General features: G+C 44.7%; 2 long non-coding RNA genes across 2 annotated transcripts; one reads left to right on the forward strand and one right to left on the reverse strand.

Annotated features, from left to right (window-relative positions):
- The first annotated feature begins 1,814 nt into the window (after positions 1–1,814).
- Positions 1,815–5,165, forward strand: LOC118516572. Its single transcript, XR_004907918.1, has 3 exons — positions 1,815–3,965; positions 4,036–4,128; positions 4,248–5,165. It is a non-coding gene; the product is annotated as an uncharacterized LOC118516572 (long non-coding RNA).
- Positions 5,166–16,682: 11,517 nt separating this feature from the next.
- On the reverse strand, positions 16,683–20,999 carry LOC118516575. The gene is made up of 3 exons (XR_004907919.1): positions 18,849–20,999; positions 18,686–18,778; positions 16,683–18,566 (listed from the first exon to the last, which is right to left on the reverse strand). It is a non-coding gene; the product is annotated as an uncharacterized LOC118516575 (long non-coding RNA).
- Positions 21,000–22,300: the final 1,301 nt, after the last annotated feature.

Genomic DNA, 22,300 nt, shown 5'->3' on the forward strand with positions numbered 1-22,300 from the left:
TCTATCAGATACTTTCTCAACACATTCTTGATCGTCTGTACCCCCCTCTCCGCTAGTCCGTTGGATTGAGGGTGATAAGGAGGAGATTTAATTACTTTTATATTATTTGAATGACACGCATGTATTAACCCAGATGAGTTGAAAGGTGGATCATTAACCGAACACACTTTAGAAGGCAACCCAAAATAAGTATACATTTTTTCCAATCGTTCCAATACACTCTCCGTACACGTTTTTCGTATTATTTTCACATCAATTAATTTTGAATAGGCATCCACTATTATCAGAAAGGTATTTCCATCAAAATGAAATAAATCCAAATGGATCCTTTGGAATGCATGAGTGGCTAGAGGCCATCTAGACGTAACTATTTCCCTTGGTACGTTTTGCGGTTTTTTGACACATGGGGCACGACTTTAAAAAAATCACAATATCTTTATCAAACCCTTTCTACCAAAAATATGATCGTCCGATCATTTTCATTCTGATTACCTGTGAGTAAAACTCACTGAATTTACTGGGCGTGAAATTTACGGAGTTACCTTGAAAGAAAAAGAGATGTACACTTTGCGCCGTTCCGTTTGCTACTGTGTATTCGGTTGTCAAGTTCATTTCATTACAAAGTTCATTTCAAAATTCATTTACCGCTCTAGATCACTTCGTCCTAATTCCTCTAGTCCAGTTTGTATTTAAACGAAATATTTCATGAAAACTTATTTTAATTAATCCTACCTAATTTCATGAAATCAATTTCTCACATTTCCGGCCATCAAAGAAGGAACTTCTTTAAATTCACGTAATTCTCATCCATCCGCATACTAATACGTCGCATACGTTAGCTTCCTATGATTTGTTTACATGTATCATCGGAAGAAGTGTTGGGTTTAGGGAGAATGGCAATTCTAGCTGTAGCTCGGACAATTTCCTTTCCTGCAGCTGTGCGAAGTGTTACAACCCTAACTACACCGTCCTTTCCTGGATGTAACGTAGTGATTCTGCCCATTGGCCACAAGGTAGGTGGTACGTTGTCTTCCTTGATGATTACCAATTGCCCTATTTCTAGTTGCACCGGTTGATTCGCCACGTTTTTTGCGCGAGCCTGAAGTTGTTGAAGGTACTCCGGATACCATCGCGACCATATGCATTGAAGATGCTTCTGAACGAGTTCGAACTCCTTCAACCTGTTCGATGGGACCTGGCTTCTATCAATTTGTGGTATTGATAGCATATTCGAACCTACTAAAAAATGCCCTGGAGTTAGCGGTTCTGTGTCTGACGGATCGCTGGACAAAGGAACTAATGGTCGCGTATTCAAGCACTGTTCAACCTGAGCCAACAGTGTGATCATGCCTTCCTGAGTGAGACTCGTGCTTCCTAACGTGCGTATTATGTGCTGCTTTGCTGATCGTACCGCTGCCTCCCACAGCCCTCCAAAGTGAGGGGCGCGTGGTGGAATGAATTTCCACCGAATTTCATCGTTGGCACACCAATTGAAAATTGCGTTGCGTTCGCGATCACTGCACTTAAGCATTTCATAGATGCGATGTAGCTCGTGTGCAGCCCCCTTGAATGTGGTGGCGTTATCCGAGTGAAGTTCCACGATCCTACCTCTGCGAGCCACGAAACGCCGTAGTGCTGCCAAGAAAGCAGCTGTAGTTAGATCGCTCACGAGTTCGATATGGACCGCCCGGGTTGCGAAGCACACAAAAATCGCGATGTACGCTTTCGTAGCACCTCGGTTGCGAACAGACGACTTTAAGAATACCGGGCCGCAGTAATCAATGCCGCTCACTGAAAATGGCCTCTTTGGTGAAACCCTTGAAAGTGGAAGATCTGCGACTGATTGTTTCACTAATGAGGGTTTGGTTCTGAAGCATCTGTGACATCGATGAAACACAGACTTCGTCAAGTTGCGTCCACCGATGATCCAAAAACGTTGACGGAGTATCGATAACAAAAGTTCCGGACCGGCATGCAGGTGATTCTGGTGGTATGCCTGTGCCAACAATACTGCCAATTGATGCTTGGAAGAAAGCAATATTGGATGTTTTGACGATTCTTCGAGTTGCGCATTGCGTAGCCGGCCACCAACACGCATTAATCCCGCCTGGTCGATGAATGGGGATAACCATTTTAGTCGCGAGCTACGTGGTATCTGTCTTCCATTGGCAATCTCGGTCCGCTCGTCCGGGAACGAATCCTGCTGCGCTAATAGACACAACTGAAGCTCGGCTCGGTGTAACTCGTTGCTTGTCAGAGGTGGTACTGTGACGATGAGTGAATGAATGGAGCGATGCGTATTGTTTGCTGACCCCGTTGATGATTTGCTCGACTTCATGCACGCAATGAAACGCAAACAATATGCCGTAGTTCGACGTAGTCGCAGGTAAGTAGAGAACCGTGAAAAAAAGCTGTTGCTAAACTCATTGGTCATTGACAAGGAAGCAACCTGCATTTGAACCGCCCGTTCTTCTCCCGTTGATTCGATTCCTCCTGTTTCAGGTTCTCCTTTTGGCCATGCGTCTTCTTTGCTGCTCAGCCAATACGGTCCGTGCCACCACCGATGGCATGATAGTAATTTATCAGGAAGCAGACCGCGCGACACATCGTCTGCTGGGTTGTCCACACCCGGAACATGACGCCAGCATTTTATTTTTGTTTCTGCCTGAATTTGTGCTACTCTATTTGCAACGAATGGCTTCCAACGCCTTGGTGGTGAGTTTAGCCAGTGTAAGACGGTCATTGAATCAGTCCAGCAAAAGGCTTCGCAAATACTGGGAATAGACTGACTGACCTTCCGAAACAGTTGCGTTGCCAATCTTGCAGCACAAAGCTCCAACCTTGCGATTGAATTGGTGTTCGCCAATGACACCACTTTCGATTTTGCCGCCATAAGTTGCACCGAAATTCCTGAAGGGCCCTCTGTTCTGATGTAGCAACAAGCACCGTAAGCTAGTTGCGAAGCATCTGCGAAAATGTGCAACTGCTTACTTGTTGCTCCTCTAAGTGATGTGAACCGAGGGATGCGCACTTCACGGAGTAAGTGTAGCTTGGAATGAAACACCATCCATTCCTTTTGTAGATGTGATGGGAGCTCAGTATCCCAATCCCAAGCCTTCCCGTTTGATTTTAAGGCCCACAATTGTTGCATAAAGAGTTTGGCAATAATGATGGTTGGGCCAAGTAAACCGAGTGGGTCGAAAACCCTTGCGATGTATGATAAAGTTAGCCTCTTTGTTAACACCGTCGCCGTAGGTGGCAGATCGATCCGAAACCGAAGTATATCAACTGCGGGTTCCCAAACCAAGCCCAGCGTTGATACGAATTGTTGATCTTGCCATTCGTGAGTAGGAAGCATTGCCAAATCATCCGATGGGACACCTTCTAGAGCTTCCGGTACGTTGGATGCCCACTTTTTCAACGAGAAGCCAGCTGAATTAAGCATTCCCGATATCTGCTTCCGTATCTCAGCCGCATCCGCTACGTCTTCTGTTCCTGTTAGTAGATCGTCCACATAGAAGTCGTGGAGTACTGCATTCACCGCTCTTGGATAGTGCGTTTGATGATCATGAGCGATTTGTTGCAAGGTCCTAGTTGCCAGAAAGGGCGCCGATGCGGTACCGTAGGTAACTGTTTGTAGCTGGTAGGTTTTAATCGGTACTTCCGGATTCTCTCGGTACCGAATGCGAAGGTATCGTTGGTCGCATTCATCGTGCAGCACTTGGCGATACATCTTCTCTACATCCGCTGATAGGGCGACTGCGTGCGAACGAAACCGAACGATGATGTTGAAAAGGTCGTCTTGAATCACAGGCCCAACCAACAGCTTGTCATTCAATGAGTAACCCGAGGATGTCTTACACGAAGCATCGAATACAACTCTGACCTTCGTGGTTGTGCTCGTCTCCTTCACTACCGCGTGATGAGGAAGATAGTAGTGTTCACAAGTGTCATCAATCGGTTCGGTGAGTAGTTTCATGTGCCCTAGTCGCTCATACTCCTTCATGAATTTGATGTATTCTATCTTCATTCTAGGGTTGGATTTCAAACGACGTTCTACTGCTAGGAGCCGACGATCAGCTATCGCCTTGGATGCTCCTAAAACGATACCAGGATTAGTGGATTGAGGTAAACGAACAACATACCTGCCAGATGCATCTCTGGTTGTAGTGGGCACGAAATGCTTCTCGCAAGCATCCTCCTCCGTTGATAATGCTGGATCATCGCCGATTGTCTCGAGTTCCCAGAACCGTTCCAAGATCGATTCCAGTGGGGATGATTCGCTGGTAGAAAGGTGAAAAGCCGATGATCCTTGTGCGGAAGTCTTCGACGAATGCCCAGCGACGACCCAACCGAAAGGGGTTTCCACTAGCCACGGTTTCCCTTTGCCGAGGGACCGCTTCCTGCCGGAATGCAGCTCCCAATACGTGTCTCCTCCGATGATAATGTCGATCTGGCCAGGCTTGTAGAACGATGGATCCGCGAGTGGCACATCAGGGATTCTCCACGCCGACGCATCAACGGGTGCCGGTGGAATATGCCAGAATGGAGCGTCAACAATGAGCAACTCCAGCTGAGCGACATGCGTACGGTTCGTTGATTCCACGGATGCGATAAGTGAACCGTTCACTCGCTGCACTGCGTTCCCGATGCCTGATACCGAAACGTTCACCTTCTTCCGAGGTGTTCCAATGAGCTTCCGAGCCAGTGCCTCGGAAATGAAATTCGACATAGAGCCCGAATCGAGGAGAGCTCTTGCCTCATGCCGATTTCCGTAACCATCCACGATGGACAGCAGCGTCGTTTCCAAAAACACCATGTGGTTGTCTGTTTGCGCTGTCATTGCGACCGTTGCGTTAGGAAGAGGAGAGTGTAATAATGTGTGGTGACGCTGACCACACGTACGGCAGGTATAATCCGACTTACATGCCTTTACTTGGTGGGAATCACTTAAACAGTTCCAACACAAATGTTTCGAAGCCACAATATCACGACGTTGTTGCACGTCCTTTCCAAAAAATACCGGACAGTTGCGAAGAAGGTGGCCCTCAACGCACTGTAAAGGACACTTGTGGCTCGTTGCACTGGGTGGCGATGATCGCGTAGGAGTTGCGGTTGCGATCGATCGTCGTGATGTAGATGGACGAGCGGAGCCGGCCACCTTTCGCGAACGATCACTGCGTCATTAGCAAAGTTGTTGGTCGATTTCCAAAATTTGTATCCTATCATGTACAAAATCGAGCACGTCCTTATATCTGTCCCTAGTGAAGTGCACCGAATGTTTCTCCCACGCTAAAACTGTTGCTCGATCCAACTTCATGAGCAACATGTTCGACAGCGGCGTGTCCCACGAATCTACTGGTTCATTCAGTTTCACAAAACCGTTCACGTATCGCGAAAATTCGTCCACTAAGTTCGTCAGTTTTTCAACACTCTCCGATTGAACGCAGGGTAAATAGTGCAATTTACGGTAATACTCACGTACGAGCAGGCGCGAATTATCGTAGCGTTTGAGCAACGCTGCCCAGGTCACTGAATAGTTGTCAGCCGTGAGAGAGGTGTGTTCAAAAGGTAGGGCCGCGTCCCCTTTCAAAGAAGAGAGCAAATATTCCAATTTTGCTATCGATGGCAGCTCTGGTGAAGCGTCGATCATGGCGATAAATCGATCGCGAAACGACAGCCATTTCGTTTGGTCCCCATCGAAGGTCGGCAGCTCGATCTTAGGGAGACGCAAGTGCGGTGCGTTCGGCCGTCCAAACGCTAGCGTAGAAGAAACCAAACCCGTGGTTTCGTTGAGGGAACCGTCTTCCTTTCGATTATTCTCGCGTAAGAAAGATTTTATTTTTCTACACCGCTCTTCGATATTGATTCGGTCCATAATGCACGCTTCGATCGCGTCATTGGTATCGTCGAGCTCTTCCAACTTTGATACCGCGGCGAAGAACCCTTCCCTATGTCTCTCCAGGTCTTCTAACGCTTCTGGGATTTGCTTGTAGTCATCCCCGGAATATTGTCCAATAAACCGTTCGAGAGCGTTTATGTTTTCCACTGCGATCCTCCTTTTTAGTTGTATGGCCTTTATTTTCTTATCCATATTTCACTTTACACACGAAAGAAACAACACTTTGGCGCAAAAAATGATGGCGAAATGTTCGAACGCTGGCCGTTGCCCCCTGATGCAGAGCGAATGCGATGGCGGTAAACGACGCGACGATGAATTGCCGAATTTGCTCTTGATGCAGAGCCCTTTTCCCACTGTGCTCTTGATGCAGAGCGATTAGATGAAAACTTCGTAAATTCACTATCCGGTTCGAAGGACCATAAAATGTGAGTAAAACTCACTGAATTTACTGGGCGTGAAATTTACGGAGTTACCTTGAAAGAAAAAGAGATGTACACTTTGCGCCGTTCCGTTTGCTACTGTGTATTCGGTTGTCAAGTTCATTTCATTACAAAGTTCATTTCAAAATTCATTTACCGCTCTAGATCACTTCGTCCTAATTCCTCTAGTCCAGTTTGTATTTAAACGAAATATTTCATGAAAACTTATTTTAATTAATCCTACCTAATTTCATGAAATCAATTTCTCACATTACCCGATCATGATTTTCATGTAGTTTCTCCAGCACACGGCGCTGAAGGGCCTTGGGTACCACTACACGATCCTTAAAATAAAGACAATCATTTTCTATTTCGCATTTGTGTCTGGTCATTGCATATTGCTTAACTTTTTCCACTACTTCTTTAGGCCAACCGGTTTGTGTCACTTTGAGCAGTTCAACGATCACAGCGTCTTTGTGCTGCTCCTCTTTTATCTCTTCGATACCAATAAATCCCTGTACTGTACTTTCAGCAACTGATATGTGCTCAATCCGGTTTTCAGTTGGCAACGGTAAACGAGATAACGCATCGGCATTACTAATACATTTACCAGGACTATGTACTACGCTATTGGAGTAATTAGACAAAATTACAGCCCATCTGTGTAATCATGAAATTGCCACAGCAGAAGAACTCTTGTGTGGTTTAAACATTTGTTTTAACGCAGAACTATCGGTAACGAGAGTAAAACTCGTACCATACAAATACATGAGAATTTTTTTTATTCCAAATACAACTGCTACTGCTTCTTTATGTATTTGCCCGTAATTTCGTTGTGCGTGTGTGAGTGTTGATGACGCAAAATACACAGGCTTCTCCACTTGTCCCACTAAGGAGATAAAATAGCACCAACTCCATACGGACTGGCATCCGTAGTTAGTATTAGTGGCTTTTGTGGATCATACGGCTCTAATACATCATTGGAGATCAACAATTCTTTACACTTTTTAAATGCGTTTTCACACTCGACTGACCACGAGAATCTACTTTCTCTCCTTAACAGTTTATATAACGGATGTAATTCCAACGACAGATTTGGCTAAAATTTGTGGAAGTAGTTCAAAAGACCTAAGAACGACTGTAATTGACCTATATCTTTAGGCGCTGGAGCAAGACATATTGCTTCCACTTTAGCTTGACATGGACGAATTCCGTCAGATGTGAGCATGAAACCGAGATGTTCAATTTCTGTTTCAAAAAATCGCGATCGGGCCCAATATATTTGCACTTTATGCTTATTTAATTAATCCAATACATGGAATAAATTTTCCTTGCATTCATGTAGCGTACTGCCACCAATAAGGATATCATCTAAATACGGAATAGATTTTGTTCCGAGCAAAATTTGATCTATAATAGACTGAAATACTGAGGGCGCCGAACTTATCCCAAATGGCATTCTTGTACACCTGCATCATCCACGGTGGGTATTTATGATACGTAACTCTAGAGTTGTGCGTGACAATCGTACTTGGAGAAAGGCTCCCGTTAAATCGGTTTTACAAAAAAAAAATTTAAAATCGATAAATTTGCTAAGATGTCCTCAATCGAACGAACAGGGACTATAATTCCCTTTTTCACCATGCGATTTATTTCTTCTTCTAGATTTTCGCGAAATTTGAGCGGTACCGTGTATGGTTTATGAAAAATTGGTACAGCACCTCGTTTAAGAAAAATATTTGCTGTAAAACCTTCTATTACCTGATTGGCATCCCCAGAAAATACGTATGGGTATTGGTGTTCAATTTCAGACTTTAGACTGTGGTGAATAGCACTAAGAGACGAGTAATTCAGACTTACCAATTTTCTCCATTCTGGTGTAAGGACATCTAAGCTCGAGCGACCGAGGAGCGGTGTAAGCATCTTCTTTTTCTCCGGTTCCAGAACAAAAATGTATAGCGAAACGAAATCTTCATACCTGTTTTTGCGCTTACTGGTAGCTCTCCTACCGGACGAATAGTTTGCCCTGATACCGTTTGGAACACTCTTGTCGTCCCACAAGACCAATGTTACCGCATGCGTAACACTTCCATTGTTTGGCAGGACAGGGAATGATCTCTTTGTTATGATTTCTGCCACAACGAAAGCATTTATTATCTCGATGCCTTGCTGGTAAAGAACGCGTAGACAAATGCTTGCTATTTCTTACTGGCGTTCGATCCGACGACTTCCACGATGTGCGTTGCTTGAATGAACGCTGCCAATTTTGCTGGTCCTTGCATCTTCCAACTTCCAACATCCTGCAACTTCTTCCAATCTCACAAGCTTTTTCCAACGTGAGATCACCTTCTGCTAGGAGCTTGGTTCGCAACCCGGAGTTTTGCAATCCTGCGACGAATCGATCTCGTAGCGCTTGCGACAAAAACGTGCCGAAATCACACGATTGTGATAACGCTTTTAGCTCGATGATGAACTCCGTTATTGTCTGGTTTGCTGCTTGTTCGCACTTGTGGTACTTGCAGCGTTCGGCCATTACGTTGACCTTTGGCGCTAAATGCTGCTTCAGCAGTTCGATCTGGTTCTTACAAGGTTTTGAACACGGATCCTCTGGCGAACATATTCGATTGACTATCGAATAAAGTGACGGTCCAGCTATTGTCACTAACATTGGCACTTTCTTGGTTTCTTCCACATCAATAACGATGAAGAATTGTTGCAGGCGACTAACATACTCGTCGAAATTCTCCCCGATCACAAACGGTTCCATGTAGCCGAACATAGACATAGCCACATTTACTTTCATCGTGCCTGACGTGGACGGTTTTGTTCCTTCTCGTTGGGCATCCTTTGTTGCCGTACACACCAGCACTACACTACCGACACTGATCTCCGACATGAGATTTACCGACAAATCGACGGATTTACTGCTTTACCATCGATTAACTCCACACGATTTACACAAAAGCAAAAGTTCCGTTCCGCGTTTATCCTTTTTAATCCTCGTCGCCAAAATTATGTTATGATTGCGGGTAGTTACGGTGTGTTGATTCTTTACTTTATTACATATAACGGAGAAAGAACGGTATAATCATTTTGACGAGGGCTTTTATACTAATGCTACCTAAGATGTATGTGTGATCAAGGTGGAGCGCTTACTACTACTAAGGCTACTATTGCTAGTAATAGTACAGTATATAACAGATACATACGTGGTACCCGAAGTAGAAGGATGTTAACTCACACAGTTACCCTACGATGGGGTTCTCGAAGCTAGTCAAATAAGATGTTGGGCTGAGCCCACCGGATGGTAAATGTAGGGTAATTTATGTTCAGGATAGCCGAGTTGTAACGTCCGAATGAATGTTACCCATTGTGTACATACGAATAGCCCTTTGCGACCTGGGCAAGGCAAACTGCAGTGAGAATAAAGCCATTCTTTCGCGCGTTCTCTTCCAGTTCGGACCGAACAGAACCCATCCGTCTCCTAAAAATACGCCATAATTCCTTCCGAAAACCTTCCGTGGATGTAAATCCGTTGTGATAACCGTCCGCCATCAGCGGTTTACATTCAATGAACATGGTTCCGGTTCATTTTATGAGCAAGGTTCATTGAAAGTGTAAACAAACAGAATCCAAACATAAGCAAAGAATCCTCGAAATAATTTGGAATTTCGTAAATTTTTTCGAGGAAATTTCGTTAACGAATATATTTACCAAAACATTTACGAAAGCAGGGGGAACAGATAACTTGGAAAATGGTGCTCTGTCAAATGGACCAAAATTCACCTTCTAAATACATACACCTTGTTCTAAATACATAAACCTTGTTCTAAATACATACACCTTGGTTGTGCCTGGGCAGTGTAATGTCACTGTAGCAGTGTCGAGCTGTCATCCGGTGCGCGTGGCACTCTGTGCAAAGTGCGCTACGTTTTTATTTGGTTAAAAAAAAGGGTGTAAAATTGTGCTCGATCCACCAGATATTGTGCACAATGGAGGTAAAATGGCAAGTTTTACTGTACAAAAGTAAAAATGGCTCCAAAATCGGTGAAAAAATGTGTTTCAAAGTGGCCCATTGTTCCAGCACATGGTGCGGTAAGCAGACTCAAATGGACACAGTTTTCCCTGTGAAAGTGAACCGATCGGAGAGCGGTTTGTGTTTCAGTTAAGTGATAAATGGTCAATAAAGTGGTTTCAGTGAAGAAACTGTGGATTTCCGCTGCTTTTAGGACGGAATGTAGCGCGTCTAAGTTGTAGCTCACTCAAACCACAACAACAACAACAGCCGTCCAAGTTGGTTAGCACACAATTTCTCGGATTTGGAAGTGAGTGAAAACGGTCGATAAGGTGGCTAATGTGTTGCGCAAGCCGAAAGCGGGGTAAAAATCGGCCAATTAGTGCGAAAGCTACGTGGTCTAAGAAGTGCATCAATGGTGGGGTGGTAGAGGTGATGCAGTGTCGGGTGTGTGTTTTTGCGGCCAATTTCGCACGGATAGGTCCGGAAGCGATCCTTTCCGGTGTGGTAGTGTGCAATCAATTGATCGAACCCAAAAAACCGCAGTGAAAAACGTCTTAAGTAGGCTAAATAAGTGAACAAACGGAGGTGGCAGAAGTGTGACAGCACCACCACGTGGCGGATATACCGCGTTTAATGCAAAAGTGTAAATAACTTGCTCATTTATGGATCGAATTGAGTGCGGTTTGAATTGTAGTGATGTGAACCGAGCGTGCAATCCGCTTCCGTCGGAAAAACGTTGGAAATTCGGAAATGTATGGAAATTTGTAGGCTGTCGGCTTTCCGGCGTCCGAATTTTGACAAAAGCAAAAACGGATTCCCATTGGACAAAAATCGCCAGTACCCAAGCGACAAAAAATAAAACTGCTCAAATTGCAAGCAGCTTTTCTGCAATCAGAAGTGTGTTCGGAATAGCTGTTGTTGGCTGGGAGGGTTTGCTGGGACATGTTGCAGGTGCTCGACAACTGCTCGACTACTTCTCGAATATGGATGCTTTAGCCAAAAGTATACCTGGCGTATACTTTGGTGTAAGATTGACACCTATCGCCAACCAAATTAACCACCAGTTGATAAATATATCGATCGATATAAAGACTATCATGGCGGGATGGTATCGCGACGCAACAAATTTGTCAACCCGTAAAACGATGGTAACAACTGTCATGGCCGTCATACAAATCGTGAGGAAAAAGTCGAGCAGTGGTTAAAAAAGTCGTTAATTTGCATCGCGAACGACACAGTTTGGCACTACCGATCGATATATTTATCTACTGTCACGAACCAGTTGATAAACGGTACGGAGTCGGATTTGAGAGCTTACGTTGGATTTAGAAAAAAAAATTGTACTATTTATGTGCTATGTCAAAATGTTTTCTAGTAAATTTAACGATTTTATTAGGTCGTAAAAGGAAAAAAATGCTGAAAATTATATTTAGCATGATTTTGCCGAGAATTTCAATGAATTTCGAATTTTGAATAAATCTAAACAATCAACATGTAATGTAATAATATTGAAAAACTTAAAATCATGAACACTTATAAAAATAGGCAACGGCTGTTCATCCAACAAGGATTAGTACACAACACGCATAATTTAAGTTGCTGGCAAACTACCAGTAACGTAATGACCAACGGAACACTCAATCTCCTAATACCGGGCCACGCGCGCACCCGACATACGACACGCGCTCTGCGACACCCTTCGGAAGGCTCTTCATCAAAGTTCAGTGTGCGCTTCTCCGGGAACTAGAGCCAGTAACCACCTGACTAGCCATACTGTAAACCACTGCCCGTCTTCAGGGTGTACACCTCCTAGCATCCTTCCACGTATCAATGCAATTGATGGTCACTTCCACCACACATGTTTTCCCTTACGTTTTATCTGGTAATTCAAAATGCCTGGTAACAAATGCCTTCGGTATGCTGCAAGATTTGTATGATCATCATCACCATCATCCGTTAAAAATAATGCATTAAACATTTTTAACCAAACTTTTCCCACTAGCAATTACAATCTTGTGTTGCTATTTGTAAACAAACAAGAGATTTTACAGTCAATTTGACAGATAGCGTAACTACTCGATCAGTATTTATATCGATCGTTATCTTTTTATCGACTCGTGAGCGGTAGGCGTTCGCAATGCCAATTCGAGTAGATAAATTTATTGGTCGATATAACCAAACCAGGGGTTTATTTTTATCGACTGGCTTCGCGATAGATGTCAATATCTGGTGGATCGAGCACAATTTTACGACCTTTTTTAACCAAATAAAAACGGAGCGCACTTTGCACAGAGTGCCACGTGCCCCGGATGACAGCTCGACACTGCTACGGTGACGTTACACTGCCCAGGCACAAACAAGGTGTATGTATTTAGAACAAGGTGTATGTATTTAGAAGGTGAATTTTGGTCCATTTGACAGAGCACCATTTTCCAAGTTATCTGTTCCCCCTGCTTTCGTAAATGTTTTGGTAAATATATTCGTTAACGAAATTTCCTCGAAAAGATTTACGAAATTCCAAACTAATTCCAGGATACTTTGCTTATGTTTGGATTCTGTTTGTTTACACTTTCAATGAACCCTGCTCATAAAATGAACCGGAACCATTTTCACCGCATGTAAACCACTGATGGCGGACGGTTATCACAACGGATTTACGTCCACGGAAGGGTTTCGGATGGAATTATGGCGTATTTTTAGGAGACGGATGGGTTCTGTTCGGTCCGAACTGGAAGAGAACGCGCGAAAGAATGGCTTTATTCTCACTGACAGTTTGCCTTGCCCAGGTCCCAAAGGGCTATTCGTATGTACACAATGGGTAACATTCATTCGGACGTTACAACTCGGCTATCCTGAACATAAATTACCCTACATTTACCATCCGGTGGGCTCAGCCCAACATCTTATTTGACTAGCTTCGAGAACCCCATCGTAGGGTAACTGTGTGAGTTAACATCCTTCTACTTCGGGTACCACGTATGTATCTGTTATATACTGTACTATTACTAGCAATAGTAGCCTTAGTAGTAGTAAGCGCTCCACCTTGATCACACATACATCTTAGGTAGCATTAGTATAAAAGCCCTCGTCAAAATGATTATACCGTTCTTTCTCCGTTATATGTAATAAAGTAAAGAATCAACACACCGTAACTACCCGCAATCATAACATAATTTTGGCGACGAGGATTAAAAAGGATAAACGCGGAACGGAACTTTTGCTTTTGTGTAAATCGTGTGGAGTTAATCGATGGTAAAGCAGTAAATCCGTCGATTTGTCGGTAAATCTCATGTCGGAGATCAGTGTCGGTAGTGTAGTGCTGGTGTGTACGGCAACAAAGGATGCCCAACGAGGAAGAACAAAACCGTCCACGTCAGGCATGATGAAAGTAAATGTGGCTATGTCTATGTTCGGCCACATGGAACCTTTTGTGATCGGGGAGAATTTCGACGAGTATGTTAGTCGCCTGCAACAATTCTTCATCGTTATTGATGTGGAAGAAACCAAGAAAGTGCCAATGTTAGTGACAATGGCTGGACCGTCACTTTATTCGATAGCCAATCGAATATGTTCGCCAGAGGATCCGTGTTCAAAACCGTGTAAGAACCAGATCGAGCTGCTGAAGCAGCATTTAGCGCCAAAGGTCAACGTAATGGCCGAACGCTGCAAGTACCACAAGTGCGAACAAGCAGCAAACCAGACAATAACGGAGTTCATCATCGAGCTAAAAGCGTTATCACAATCGTGTGATTTCGGCACGTTTTTGTCGCAAGCGCTACGAGATCGATGCGTCGCAGGATTGCAAAACTCCGGGTTGCGAACCAAGCTCCTAGCAGAAGGTGATCTCACGTTGGAAAAAGCTTGTGAGATTGGAAGAAGTTGCAGGATGTTGGAAGTTGGAAGATGCAAGGACCAGCAAAATTGGACCAGTGGAAGTCGTCGGATCGAACGCCAGTAAGAAATAGCAAGCGTTTGTCTACGCGTTCTTTACCAGCAAGGCATCGAGATAATAAATCCTTTCGTTGTGGTAGAAATCATAACCCCGAGATCATTCCCTGTCCTGCCAAACAATGGAAGTGTTACGCATGCGGTAACATTGGTCTTGTGGGACGACAAGAGTGTTCCAAACGGTATCAGGGCAAACTATTCGTCCGGTAGGAGAGCTACCAGTAAGCGCAAAAAACAGGTATGAAGATTTCGTTTCGCTATACATGTTTGTTCTGGAACCGGAGAAAAAGAAGATGCTTACACCGCTCCTCGGTCGCTCGAGCTTAGATGTCCTTATACCAGAATGGAGAAAATTGGTAAGTCTGAATTACTCGTCTCTTAGTGCTATTCACCACAGTCTAAAGTCTGAAATTGAACACCAATACCCATACGTATTTTCTGGGGATGCCAATCAGGTAATAGAAGGTTTTACAGCAAATATTTTTCTTAAACGAGGTGCTGTACCAATTTTTCATAAACCATACACGGTACCGCTCAAATTTCGCGAAAATCTAGAAGAAGAAATAAATCGCATGGTGAAAAAGGGAATTATAGTCCCTGTTCGTTCGATTGAGGACATCTTAGCAAATTTATCGATTTTCAATTTTTTTTTTTGTAAAACCGATTTAACGGGAGCCTTTCTCCAAGTACGATTGTCACGCACAACTCTAGAGTTACGTATCATAAATACCCACCGTGGATGATGCAGGTATACAAGAATGCCATTTGGGATAAGTTCGGCGCCCTCAGTATTTCAGTCTATTATAGATCAAATTTTGCTCGGAACAAAATCTATTCCGTATTTAGATGATATCCTTATTGGTGGCAGTACGCTACATGAATGCAAGGAAAATTTATTCCATGTGTTGGATTAATTCAATCAGCATAAAGTGCAAATATATTGGGCCCGATTGCGATTTTTTGAAACAGAAATTGAACATCTCGGTTTCTGACGGAATTCGTCCATGTCAAGCTAAAGTGGAAGCAATATGTCTTGCTCCAGCGCCTAAAGATATAGGTCAATTACAGTCGTTCTTAGGTCTTTTGAACTACTTCCACAAATTTTAGCCAAATCTGTCGTTGGAATTACATCCGTTATATAAACTGTTAAGGAGAGAAAGTAGATTCTCGTGGTCAGTCGAGTGTGAAAACGCATTTAAAAAGTGTAAAGAATTGTTGATCTCCAATGATGTATTAGAGCCGTATGATCCACAAAAGCCACTAATACTAACTACGGATGCCAGTCCGTATGGAGTTGGTGCTATTTTATCTCCTTAGTGGGACAAGTGGAGAAGCCTGTGTATTTTGCGTCATCAACACTCACACACGCACAACGAAATTACGGGCAAATACATAAAGAAGCAGTAGCAGTTGTATTTGGAATAAAAAAAATTCTCATGTATTTGTATGGTACGAGTTTTACTCTCGTTACCGATAGTTCTGCGTTAAAACAAATGTTTAAACCACACAAGAGTTCTTCTGCTGTGGCAATTTCATGATTACACAGATGGGCTGTAATTTTGTCTAATTACTCCAATAGCGTAGTACATAGTCCTGGTAAATGTATTAGTAATGCCGATGCGTTATCTCGTTTACCGTTGCCAACTGAAAACCGGATTGAGCACATATCAGTTGCTGAAAGTACAGTACAGGGATTTATTGGTATCGAAGAGATAAAAGAGGAGCAGCACAAAGACGCTGTGATCGTTGAACTGCTCAAAGTGACACAAACCGGTTGGCCTAAAGAAGTAGTGGAAAAAGTTAAGCAATATGCAATGACCAGACACAAATGCGAAATAGAAAATGATTGTCTTTATTTTAAGGATCGTGTAGTGGTACCCAAGGCCCTTCAGCGCCGTGTGCTGGAGAAACTACATGAAAATCATGATCGGGTAATGTGAGAAATTGATTTCATGAAATTAGGTAGGATTAATTAAAATAAGTTTTCATGAAATATTTCGTTTAAATACAAACTGGACTAGAGGAATTAGGACGAAGTGATCTAGAGCGGTAAATGAATTTTGAAATGAACTTTGTAATGAAATGAACTTGACAACCGAATACACAGTAGCAAACGGAACGGCGCAAAGTGTACATCTCTTTTTCTTTCAAGGTAACTCCGTAAATTTCACGCCCAGTAAATTCAGTGAGTTTTACTCACATTTTATGGTCCTTCGAACCGGATAGTGAATTTACGAAGTTTTCATCTAATCGCTCTGCATCAAGAGCACAGTGGGAAAAGGGCTCTGCATCAAGAGCAAATTCGGCAATTCATCGTCGCGTCGTTTACCGCCATCGCATTCGCTCTGCATCAGGGGGCAACGGCCAGCGTTCGAACATTTCGCCATCATTTTTTGCGCCAAAGTGTTGTTTCTTTCGTGTGTAAAGTGAAATATGGATAAGAAAATAAAGGCCATACAACTAAAAAGGAGGATCGCAGTGGAAAACATAAACGCTCTCGAACGGTTTATTGGACAATATTCCGGGGATGACTACAAGCAAATCCCAGAAGCGTTAGAAGACCTGGAGAGACATAGGGAAGGGTTCTTCGCCGCGGTATCAAAGTTGGAAGAGCTCGACGATACCAATGACGCGATCGAAGCGTGCATTATGGACCGAATCAATATCGAAGAGCGGTGTAGAAAAATAAAATCTTTCTTACGCGAGAATAATCGAAAGGAAGACGGTTCCCTCAACGAAACCACGGGTTTGGTTTCTTCTACGCTAGCGTTTGGACGGCCGAACGCACCGCACTTGCGTCTCCCTAAGATCGAGCTGCCGACCTTCGATGGGGACCAAACGAAATGGCTGTCGTTTCGCGATCGATTTATCGCCATGATCGACGCTTCACCAGAGCTGCCATCGATAGCAAAATTGGAATATTTGCTCTCTTCTTTGAAAGGGGACGCGGCCCTACCTTTTGAACACACCTCTCTCACGGCTGACAACTATTCAGTGACCTGGGCAGCGTTGCTCAAACGCTACGATAATTCGCGCCTGCTCGTACGTGAGTATTACCGTAAATTGCACTATTTACCCTGCGTTCAATCGGAGAGTGTTGAAAAACTGACGAACTTAGTGGACGAATTTTCGCGATACGTGAACGGTTTTGTGAAACTGAATGAACCAGTAGATTCGTGGGACACGCCGCTGTCGAACATGTTGCTCATGAAGTTGGATCGAGCAACAGTTTTAGCGTGGGAGAAACATTCGGTGCACTTCACTAGGGACAGATATAAGGACGTGCTCGATTTTGTACATGATAGGATACAAATTTTGAAATCGACCAACAACTTTGCTAATGACGCAGTGATTGTTCGCGAAAGGTGGCCGGCTCCGCTCGTCCATCTACATCACGACGATCGATCGCAACCGCAACTCCTACGCGATCATCGCCACCCAGTGCAACGAGCCACAAGTGTCCTTTACAGTGCGTTGAGGGCCACCTTCTTCGCAACTGTCCGGTATTTTTTGGAAAGGACGTGCAACAACGTCGTGATATTGTGGCTTCGAAACATTTGTGTTGGAACTGTTTAAGTGATTCCCACCAAGTAAAGGCATGTAAGTCGGATTATACCTGCCGTACGTGTGGTCAGCGTCACCACACATTATTACACTCTCCTCTTCCTAACGCAACGGTCGCAATGACAGCGCAAACAGACAACCACATGGTGTTTTTGGAAACGACGCTGCTGTCCATCGTGGATGGTTACGGAAATCGGCATGAGGCAAGAGCTCTCCTCGATTCGGGCTCTATGTCGAATTTCATTTCCGAGGCACTGGCTCGGAAGCTCATTGGAACACCTCGGAAGAAGGTGAACGTTTCGGTATCAGGCATCGGGAACGCAGTGCAGCGAGTGAACGGTTCACTTATCGCATCCGTGGAATCAACGAACCGTACGCATGTCGCTCAGCTGGAGTTGCTCATTGTTGACGCTCCATTCTGGCATATTCCACCGGCACCCGTTGATGCGTCGGCGTGGAGAATCCCTGATGTGCCACTCGCGGATCCATCGTTCTACAAGCCTGGCCAGATCGACATTATCATCGGAGGAGACACGTATTGGGAGCTGCATTCCGGCAGGAAGCGGTCCCTCGGCAAAGGGAAACCGTGGCTAGTGGAAACCCCTTTCGGTTGGGTCGTCGCTGGGCATTCGTCGAAGACTTCCGCACAAGGATCATCGGCTTTTCACCTTTCTACCAGCGAATCATCCCCACTGGAATCGATCTTGGAACGGTTCTGGGAACTCGAGACAATCGGCGATGATCCAGCATTATCAACGGAGGAGGATGCTTGCGAGAAGCATTTCGTGCCCACTACAACCAGAGATGCATCTGGCAGGTATGTTGTTCGTTTACCTCAATCCACTAATCCTGGTATCGTTTTAGGAGCATCCAAGGCGATAGCTGATCGTCGGCTCCTAGCAGTAGAACGTCGTTTGAAATCCAACCCTAGAATGAAGATAGAATACATCAAATTCATGAAGGAGTATGAGCGACTAGGGCACATGAAACTACTCACCGAACCGATTGATGACACTTGTGAACACTACTATCTTCCTCATCACGCGGTAGTGAAGGAGACGAGCACAACCACGAAGGTCAGAGTTGTATTCGATGCTTCGTGTAAGACATCCTCGGGTTACTCATTGAATGACAAGCTGTTGGTTGGGCCTGTGATTCAAGACGACCTTTTCAACATCATCGTTCGGTTTCGTTCGCACGCAGTCGCCCTATCAGCGGATGTAGAGAAGATGTATCGCCAAGTGCTGCACGATGAATGCGACCAACGATACCTTCGCATTCGGTACCGAGAGAATCCGGAAGTACCGATTAAAACCTACCAGCTACAAACAGTTACCTACGGTACCGCATCGGCGCCCTTTCTGGCAACTAGGACCTTGCAACAAATCGCTCATGATCATCAAACGCACTATCCAAGAGCGGTGAATGCAGTACTCCACGACTTCTATGTGGACGATCTACTAACAGGAACAGAAGACGTAGCGGATGCGGCTGAGATACGGAAGCAGATATCGGGAATGCTTAATTCAGCTGGCTTCTCGTTGAAAAAGTGGGCATCCAACGTACCGGAAGCTCTAGAAGGTGTCCCATCGGATGATTTGGCAATGCTTCCTACTCACGAATGGCAAGATCAACAATTCGTATCAACGCTGGGCTTGGTTTGGGAACCCGCAGTTGATATACTTCGGTTTCGGATCGATCTGCCACCTACGGCGACGGTGTTAACAAAGAGGCTAACTTTATCATACATCGCAAGGGTTTTCGACCCACTCGGTTTACTTGGCCCAACCATCATTATTGCCAAACTCTTTATGCAACAATTGTGGGCCTTAAAATCAAACGGGAAGGCTTGGGATTGGGATACTGAGCTCCCATCACATCTACAAAAGGAATGGATGGTGTTTCATTCCAAGCTACACTTACTCCGTGAAGTGCGCATCCCTCGGTTCACATCACTTAGAGGAGCAACAAGTAAGCAGTTGCACATTTTCGCAGATGCTTCGCAACTAGCTTACGGTGCTTGTTGCTACATCAGAACAGAGGGCCCTTCAGGAATTTCGGTGCAACTTATGGCGGCAAAATCGAAAGTGGTGTCATTGGCGAACACCAATTCAATCGCAAGGTTGGAGCTTTGTGCTGCAAGATTGGCAACGCAACTGTTTCGGAAGGTCAGTCAGTCTATTCCCAGTATTTGCGAAGCCTTTTGCTGGACTGATTCAATGACCGTCTTACACTGGCTAAACTCACCACCAAGGCGTTGGAAGCCATTCGTTGCAAATAGAGTAGCACAAATTCAGGCAGAAACAAAAATAAAATGCTGGCGTCATGTTCCGGGTGTGGACAACCCAGCAGACGATGTGTCGCGCGGTCTGCTTCCTGATAAATTACTATCATGCCATCGGTGGTGGCACGGACCGTATTGGCTGAGCAGCAAAGAAGACGCATGGCCAAAAGGAGAACCTGAAACAGGAGGAATCGAATCAACGGGAGAAGAACGGGCGGTTCAAATGCAGGTTGCTTCCTTGTCAATGACCAATGAGTTTAGCAACAGCTTTTTTTCACGGTTCTCTACTTACCTGCGACTACGTCGAACTACGGCATATTGTTTGCGTTTCATTGCGTGCATGAAGTCGAGCAAATCATCAACGGGGTCAGCAAACAATACGCATCGCTCCATTCATTCACTCATCGTCACAGTACCACCTCTGACAAGCAACGAGTTACACCGAGCCGAGCTTCAGTTGTGTCTATTAGCGCAGCAGGATTCGTTCCCGGACGAGCGGACCGAGATTGCCAATGGAAGACAGATACCACGTAGCTCGCGACTAAAATGGTTATCCCCATTCATCGACCAGGCGGGATTAATGCGTGTTGGTGGCCGGCTACGCAATGCGCAACTCGAAGAATCGTCAAAACATCCAATATTGCTTTCTTCCAAGCATCAATTGGCAGTATTGTTGGCACAGGCATACCACCAGAATCACCTGCATGCCGGTCCGGAACTTTTGTTATCGATACTCCGTCAACGTTTTTGGATCATCGGTGGACGCAACTTGACGAAGTCTGTGTTTCATCGATGTCACAGATGCTTCAGAACCAAACCCTCATTAGTGAAACAATCAGTCGCAGATCTTCCACTTTCAAGGGTTTCACCAAAGAGGCCATTTTCAGTGAGCGGCATTGATTACTGCGGCCCGGTATTCTTAAAGTCGTCTGTTCGCAACCGAGGTGCTACGAAAGCGTACATCGCGATTTTTGTGTGCTTCGCAACCCGGGCGGTCCATATCGAACTCGTGAGCGATCTAACTACAGCTGCTTTCTTGGCAGCACTACGGCGTTTCGTGGCTCGCAGAGGTAGGATCGTGGAACTTCACTCGGATAACGCCACCACATTCAAGGGGGCTGCACACGAGCTACATCGCATCTATGAAATGCTTAAGTGCAGTGATCGCGAACGCAACGCAATTTTCAATTGGTGTGCCAACGATGAAATTCGGTGGAAATTCATTCCACCACGCGCCCCTCACTTTGGAGGGCTGTGGGAGGCAGCGGTACGATCAGCAAAGCAGCACATAATACGCACGTTAGGAAGCACGAGTCTCACTCAGGAAGGCATGATCACACTGTTGGCTCAGGTTGAACAGTGCTTGAATACGCGACCATTAGTTCCTTTGTCCAGCGATCCGTCAGACACAGAACCGCTAACTCCAGGGCATTTTTTAGTAGGTTCGAATATGCTATCAATACCACAAATTGATAGAAGCCAGGTCCCATCGAACAGGTTGAAGGAGTTCGAACTCGTTCAGAAGCATCTTCAATGCATATGGTCGCGATGGTATCCGGAGTACCTTCAACAACTTCAGGCTCGCGCAAAAAACGTGGCGAATCAACCGGTGCAACTAGAAATAGGGCAATTGGTAATCATCAAGGAAGACAACGTACCACCTACCTTGTGGCCAATGGGCAGAATCACTACGTTACATCCAGGAAAGGACGGTGTAGTTAGGGTTGTAACACTTCGCACAGCTGCAGGAAAGGAAATTGTCCGAGCTACAGCTAGAATTGCCATTCTCCCTAAACCCAACACTTCTTCCGATGATACATGTAAACAAATCATAGGAAGCTAACGTATGCGACGTATTAGTATGCGGATGGATTAGAATTACGTGAATTTAAAGAAGTTCCTTCTTTGATGGCCGGAAATGTGAGAAATTGATTTCATGAAATTAGGTAGGATTAATTAAAATAAGTTTTCATGAAATATTTCGTTTAAATACAAACTGGACTAGAGGAATTAGGACGAAGTGATCTAGAGCGGTAAATGAATTTTGAAATGAACTTTGTAATGAAATGAACTTGACAACCGAATACACAGTAGCAAACGGAACGGCGCAAAGTGTACATCTCTTTTTCTTTCAAGGTAACTCCGTAAATTTCACGCCCAGTAAA

The sequence above is a fragment of the Anopheles stephensi genome, unplaced genomic scaffold (genome assembly GCF_013141755.1).
Source record: "Anopheles stephensi strain Indian unplaced genomic scaffold, UCI_ANSTEP_V1.0 ucontig333, whole genome shotgun sequence".
In the NCBI taxonomy this organism is placed as follows: domain Eukaryota; kingdom Metazoa; phylum Arthropoda; class Insecta; order Diptera; family Culicidae; genus Anopheles; species Anopheles stephensi.